The 7,630-nt window shown below is 42.4% G+C and overlaps 1 non-coding gene across 1 annotated transcript; it reads right to left on the reverse strand.

The window, feature by feature from the left end:
* Positions 1–6,977: 6,977 nt before the first annotated feature.
* LOC127688230 (small nucleolar RNA SNORA17) lies at positions 6,978–7,110 on the reverse strand. Its single transcript, XR_007978638.1, has one exon. It is a non-coding gene; the product is annotated as a small nucleolar RNA SNORA17 (small nucleolar RNA).
* Positions 7,111–7,630: the final 520 nt, after the last annotated feature.

The following is a 7,630-nucleotide window of genomic DNA, read 5'->3' on the forward strand; positions in this document are numbered from 1 at the left end:
CCACATGGCACTGGTCTCCTTGTTATCGAGGGTTCAGTCCTCACCCAGCTTTCTTTTTTTTTTTTTAATTTTTTTTATTCGATATAATTTATTTACATTTCAAATGATTTCCCCTTTTCTAGCCCCCCCCCCCCACTCCCCGAAAGTCCCGCAAGCCCCCTTCTCTTCCCCTGTCCTCCCACCCACCCCTTCCCACTTCCCCGTTCTGGTTTTGCCGAATACTGTATCACTGAGTCTTTCCAGAACCAGGGGCCACTCCTCCTTTCTTCTTGTACCTCATTTGATGTGTGGATTATGTTTTGGGTATTCCAGTTTTCTAGGTTAATAACCACTTATTAGTGAGTGCATACCATGATTCACCTTTTGAGTCTGGGTTACCTCACTTAGTATGATGTTCTCTAGCTCCATCCATTTGCCTAAGAATTTCATGAATTCATTGTTTCTAATGGCTGAATAGTACTCCATTGTGTAGATATACCACATTTTTTGTATCCACTCTTCTGTTGGGGGATACCTGGGTTCTTTCCAGCATCTGGCAATTATAAATAGGGCTGCTATGAACATAGTAGAGCATGTATCCTTATTACATGGTGGGGAATCCTCTGGGTATATGCCAAGGAGTGGTATAGCAGGATCTTCTGGAAGTGAGGTGCCCAGTTTTCGGAGGAACCGCCAGACTGATTTCCAGAGTGGTTGTACCAATTTGCAGCCCCACCAGCAGTGGAGGAGTGTTCCTCTTTCTCCACACCCTCTCCAACACCTGCTGTCTCCTGAATTTTTAATCTTAGCCATTCTGACTGGTGTAAGATGAAATCTCAGGGTTGTTTTGATTTGCATTTCCCTAATGACTAATGAAGTTGAGCATTTTTTAAGATGCTTCTCTGCCATCCAAAGTTCTTCAGGTGAGAATTCTTTCTTTAACTCTGTACCCCATTTTTTAATAGGGTTGTTTGGTTTTCTGGAGTCTAACTTCTTGAGTTCTTTATATATATTGGATATTAGCCCTCTATCTGATGTAGGATTGGTGAAGATCTTTTCCCAATTTGTTGGTTGCCGATCTGTCCTCTTGATGGTGTCCTTTGCCTTACAGAAACTCTGTAACCTTATGAGGTCCCATTTGTCAATTCTTGCTCTTAGAGCATACGCTATTGGTGTTCTGTTCAGAAACTTTCTCCCTGTACCGATGTCCTCAAGGGTCTTCCCCAGTTTCTTTTCTATTAGCTTCAGAGTGTCTGGCTTTATGTGGAGGTCCTTGATCCATTTGGATTTGAGCTTAGTACAAGGAGACAAGGATGGATCAATTCGCATTCTTCTGCATGCTGCCCTCCAGTTGAACCAGCACCATTTGTTGAAGAGGCTTTTTTTTTTTCCATTGTATGTTTTCAGCCTCTTTGTCGAGGATCAAGTGGCCATAGGTGTGTGGGTTCATTTCTGGATCTTCAATCCTGTTCCATTGATCCTCCTGCCTGTCACTGTACCAATACCTTGCAGTTTTTAACACTATTGCTCTGTAGTATTGCTTGAGGTCAGGGATACTGATTCCCCCAGATTTTCTTTTGTTGCTGAGAATAGTTTTAGCTATCCTGGGTTTTTTGATGTTCCAGATGAATTTGATAATTGCTCTTTCTAACTCTGTGAAGAATTGAGTTGGGATTTTGATGGGTATTGCATTGAATCTGTATATTGCTTTTGGCAAAATGGCCATTTTAACTATATTGATTCTACCGATCCATGAGCATGGGAGGTTTTCCCATTTTTTGAGGTCTTCTTCCATTTCCTTCTTCAGAGTCTTGAAGTTCTTGTCATACAGATCTTTCACATGTTTGGTAAGAGTCACCCCAAGATACTTTATATTGTTTGTGGCTATTGTGAAGGGGGTCATTTCTCTAATTTCTTTCTCAGCCTGCTTATCCTTTGAGTATAGGAAGGCCACTGATTTGCTTGTGTTGATTTTATAACCTGCCACTTTGCGGAAGTTGTTTATCAGCTGTAGGAGGTCTCTAATGGAGTTTTTTGGGTCACCTAGGTAGACTATCATGTCGTCTGCAAATAATGATAGTTTGACTTCTTCCTTTCCAATTTGTATCCCTTTGACCTCCTTATGTTGTCGAATGCCCCGAGCTGGTACCTCAAGTACAATATTGAAAAGATAAGGAGAAAGGGGGCAGCCTTGCTTCAAGTTTCTCTCCATTTAGTTTGATGCTGGATACCGGTTTGCTGTATATTGCTTTTAGTATGTTTAGGTATGGGCCTTGAATTCCTGTTCTCTCCAAGACTTTAAGCATGAAAGGATGCTGAATTTTGTCAAATGCTTTTTCAGCATCCAATGAAATGACCATGTGGTTTTGTTCTTTGAGTTTGTTTATGTAGTGGATTGTATTGATGGATTTCCGTATATTGAACCAACCCTGCATTCCCTGGATAAAGCCTACTTGATCATGGTGGATGATCGTTTTGATGTGTTCTTGGATTCAGTTGGCAAGAATTTTATTGAGTATTTTTGCATCGATGTTCATAAGGGAAATTGGTCTGAAGTTCTCTTTCTTTGTTGGATCTTTGTGTGGCTTTGGTATCAGCGTAATTGTGGCTTCGTAGAAGGAATTGGGTAGTGTTCCTTCTGTTTCTATTTTGTGGAATAGTTTGAAGAGTATTGGTGTTACCTCTTCTTTGAAGGTCTGGTAGAATTCTGCACTGAAACCATCTGGTCCTGTGTTTTTTTTTTTTTTTTTTTTTTTTTTTTTTTTTTGGTTGGAAGACTTTCTATGACTCCTTCTATTTCTTTAGGCATTATGGGACTGTTTAGATGGTCTAGTTGGTCCTGATTTAATTTTGGTATTTGGTATCTGTCAAAGAAATTGTCCATTTCCTCCAGATTCTCCAGTTGTGTTGAGTACAGGCTCTTGTAGTAGGATCTGATGATTTTTTGGATTTCCTCAGTTTCCGTTGTTATATCTCTCTTTTCATTTCTAAGTTTGTTAATTTGGATACTTTCTCTGTGCCCTTTGGTCAGTCTGGCTAAGGGTTTATCTATCTTGTTGATTTTCTCAAAGAACCAGCTCCTGGTTTTGTTGATTTTTTGTATGGTTCTCTTTGTTTCTACTTGATTGATTTTGGCCCTGAGTTTGATGATTTCCTGCCTTCTACTCCTCCTGGGTGAAATAGCTTCTTTTTGTTCTAGGGCTTTCAGGTGTGTCATTAAGCTGGTAATGTATGCTCTCTCCATTTTCTTTTTGGAGGCACTCAGGGCTATGAGTTTTCCTCTTAGCACTGCTTTCATTGTGTCCCATAGATTTGGGTATGTTGTGTTTTCATTTTCATTGTGTTCTAAAAAGTCTTTAATTTCTTTCTTTATTTCTTCCTTGACCAAGGTATCATTGAGTAGAGTATTGTTCAGTTTCCACATGTATGTGGGTTTTCTGTTGTTACTCTTGCTATTGAAGACCACTTTTACTCCATAGTGATCAGATAGGAGGCATAGGATTAGTTCGATCTTCTTATATTTGTTGAGGTCTGTCTTGTGACCAATTATATGGTCGATTTTGGAGAAGGTACCATGAGGTGCTGAGAAAAAGGTATATTCTTTTGTTTTAGGATCGAATGTTCTATATATATCTGTTAAATCTAATTGGTCCAAAGCTTCAATTAGTTTCATTGTGTCCCTGTTTAGTTTCTGTTTTCCTGATCGGTCCATTGAGGAAAGTGCAGTTATTGTGTTAGGTGCAATGTGTGCTTTGAGTTTTAATAAAGTTTCTTTTACGAAAGAGGGTGCCCTTGCATTTGGAGCATAGATGTTCAGGATTGAGAGTTCTTCTTGTTGTATTTTTCCTTTGACCAGCAAGAAGTGTCCCTCAGAGTCTCGTTTGATGACTTTGGGTTGAAAGTCAATTTTATCTGATATTAAAATTGTTACTCCAGCTTGTTTCCTGAGACCATTTCCTTGTAAAATTGTCTTCCAGCCTTTTACTCTAAGGTAGTGTTTGTCTTTGACCCTGAGGTGTGTTTCCTGTAAGCAGCAAAATGTAGAGTCCTATTTACTTATCCAGTCAGTTAATCTGTGTCTTTTTATTGGGGCGTTAAGTCCATTGATGTTAAGAGATATTAAGGAATAGTGATTGTTACTTCCTATCATTTTTGACGTTATTTTTTAAATTTGATTGGTTAACTTCTTTTGGGTTTGATGAAAGGTTACTATCTTGCTTTTTCCAGGGTGAAGTTTCCCCCCTTGTATTGGTGTTGTCCTCCTATTATCCTTTTTTAGGACTGGGTTTGTGGATAGATATTGGGTAAACTTGGTTTTGTCATGAAATATCTTAGTTTCTCCATCTATGGTGATTGAGAGTTTTGCTGGATATAGTAGTTTTGGTTGGCATTTGTGTTCTCTTAGAGTCTGCATGAGATCTGCCCCGGATCTTCTAGCCTTCATAGTCTCAGGTGAAAAGTCTGCTCTGATTCTGATAGGTCTTTTTTTATATGTTACTTGGCCTTTTTCTCTTACTGCCTTTAATATTCTTTCTTTGTTTAGAACATTTGGTGTTTTGATTATTATGTGACGGGAAGTATTTCTGTTCTGGTCCAGTCTGTTTGGAGTTCTGTAGGCTTCTTGTATATTCATGGGCATCTCTCTCTTTAGGTTAGGGAAGTTTTCTTCCATAATTTTATTGAAGATATTTGCTGGCCCTTTAAGTTGTAAATCTTCACTCTCATCTATGCCTATAATCCTTATGTTTGGTCTTCTCATTGTGTCCTGGATTTCCTGGATATTTTGGGTTACAAGCTTTTTGCATTTTGCATTTTCTTTAACTGTTGAGTCCATGGTTTCTATGGAATCTTCAGCATCTGAGATTCTTTCTTCTATCTCTTGTATTCTGTTGTTGATATTTGCATCTCTGTCCCCTGATTTCTTCCCAAGGCTTTCTATCTCCAAAGTTGTCTCCCTTTGAGTTTTCTTAGTTGTTTCTGCTTCTGATTTTAGATCCTGGATGGTTTTGCTTAGCTCCTTCACTTGCTTGTTTGTGCTTTCCTCTAATTCTTTAAGAGCTTTTTGTGTTTCCTCTTTCATGACCTCAGCCTGTTGACCAAAGTTCTCCTGTATTTCTTTAAGTGTTTTTTGCGTTTCCTCCTTGTTGGCTTTTGTATTCTCCTGGATTTCTTTCAATGATTTTTGTGTTTCCCTTGCAAGGGCTTCTAACTTTTGATCCATTTTCTCCTAAATTTCTTTAAGTATGTCCTTCATGTGTTCCTGTACCAGCATCATGATCAGTGATTTTAAATCCAAATCTTGTTTTACTGGTGTGATGGGGTATCCAGGACATGCTGGTAGAGGAGAATTGGGTTCAGATGTTGCCATATTGCCTTGATTTCTGTTAGTGATGTTCCTGTGTTTGCCTTTTGCCATCTAGTTCTCACTGGTGTTACTTGATGTTGTCAATGCTGGACTCACCAGTGCAAGCTGCCCCTTCCCCGTTGGCCTCTGGTGCACAGCTTACCCCCTGCACTGCCTGTAGACAGGGTGCTGCTGCCCAGGCTGTTCAGATCCCGAAGCAGACACCGAAGGCTCCCGCTGGGGCCCGCTGGATTCACTGGAGCACACCGACTTTTCCCTGCTGGCCGCCCGGAAACCCCGCTAGCCTCTTGCAGGACCTGGAGATGTAGTACGGCCGCCCAGGCTGATCTGGGTCCTGAAGTGGAGAGAGTTGAGCTGAGGGTTTCTGCCTGAGGCCTTGCCCCAGATTGTGTCTGTGGACCAGATGGAGCCTGTGTGCACCCCCAGGGAGCGCCGACGGTGTATGCTGCTGTGACCTCCCCTGTGTTCTGATCACTCCGCTGGGCAGCCGATCCCCCAACTGGGCTGGTGCACACAAGGTTAGCCTGTCTGCCCAGGCCCTGAGTCCAGGCAAAAGCCTGGGAGGCCAAGGTCCGAGCAAAGTTCCCCTAGGGCTATGACTGTTAATTGGGTCCGCCAGGGACCTGAAAGCACCGGGAGAGTCTGCTGTGCTAACAACCTCCTGGGCGGGTTGACTCACAGATGGCCCACCAAGCTGCCCAGTTCTTGGTGTCAGTCCTGTGCCTTTTGGGGCCTAGACCCCCGCTTTGTTAGCCTCAGGCTATGCCCGCCAGAGCTCTCTGTCGTCCTGCAGGCAAAATGGCGGCGTGCGAGCAGGCCCGGGCAAAAAACCTCCTGACTGGGTTGGCGCCCGATGGCCTCCTGAACAGCCCAGGGCCTTTGTACAGGCCAACGCCCGTCGGGCTCAGACCCCCGCGGTGTTGGCCTCGTATTATGTTTGTGTACCTCAGTCTGTCAGATGTCTCTTGAGTCCGAAACCAAGATAGAGATGAGCCTCTCCTGACTGGCGGGAGGCCGAGTTCTGAAGTGGCTTCCATGCAGCGAAAGGTGCCCCACAACCGCAGCTGCTTGCCACCCGGCTGCTCAGCGAAGGTCAGTGGTCGTGGGCGCAGGGCCTAACTGGACCCTGTGTCACCTTGGTTCCACTGCTGATGGCCCTTCAGCTGGCTCTCCCAGCTTTCGTGAGTGACTCCTTGCAAGGGTCATCTTCAGGCTCAGTGCGTTTCCATCCTGGAAGTTGTGCAGGGCCTGACTGGCACTGGGATGATGATTGTTTCAGGCTTGCTTTTTTTTCAAGGATTGTTAGGCTACTTACTAATGGTCTTAGTTAGGGTTTTACTGCCGTGAACAGACACCATGATCAAGGCAAGTCTTATAAATAACAGCATTTAATTGGGGCTGGCTTACAGGTTCAGAGGCTCAGTCCATTATCATCAAGGTGGGGGCATGGCACCATCCAGGCAGGCATAGTGCAGGAGGAACTAAGGGTTCTACATCTTTATCCAAAGGTAGACAGGAACAGAGTGGGCATCCTCAGGCATCTAGGAGGAAGATCTCCAAGCCCATCCTCATAGTGACACACTTCCTCCAACAAGGCCACACCTTCTAATAGTGCCACTCCCTGGGATGAGCATATACAAACCATCACACTAATTTAGATGTTCATAGGTCAGAACAGTAAGCAGAGATATAGCCTCTTTCCTTTCTGCCACCTACTGACACACATGTGACACAGCAGCCACACCTGCAACACCTCTAGGGGCAGGAGGATTGAATTTTTTTTAAAATGACCTGAAATCCCAAAGTACATTCCTCCAGTTTATAAAAAATATGCATTTTAAAAGCTAAAACTAAAATTTAATTATGAATATAGATTTCAGAATCAATTCACTATAATTAATTCTTTCTTTTTAGCTTTGGAGTGCCAACTATTGTTTAATTTTGGTCTTTTCCTTAAATAATTCATCCTTTAAAGACAGTTGTTTAATTTCTTGAAGAGACACAATCACATGCATATATGCACACACATATATCCATGTATGCAATCACATACATATAAGGTGTGTGTGATGTGTATAAGAGTGTATATCCATGGTATTGCTCCAATGACATAAAGTATGTATGAGGGAGATGATAAAGACTCAGTTAACTTATATGCAGGTCATGTTTTAGCAGATATTTTTGGCAGCTTTCTCACTAGAAGCATCTATTTTTTTCCTCTTTGGAAATGAAGTCAGAGGTGGGATATAGCTTGGGGAAAGGGTGCTTACCTAACATGTGTGAGGA

The sequence above is a fragment of the Apodemus sylvaticus genome, chromosome 6 (genome assembly GCF_947179515.1).
Source record: "Apodemus sylvaticus chromosome 6, mApoSyl1.1, whole genome shotgun sequence".
Lineage (NCBI taxonomy): Eukaryota > Metazoa > Chordata > Mammalia > Rodentia > Muridae > Apodemus > Apodemus sylvaticus.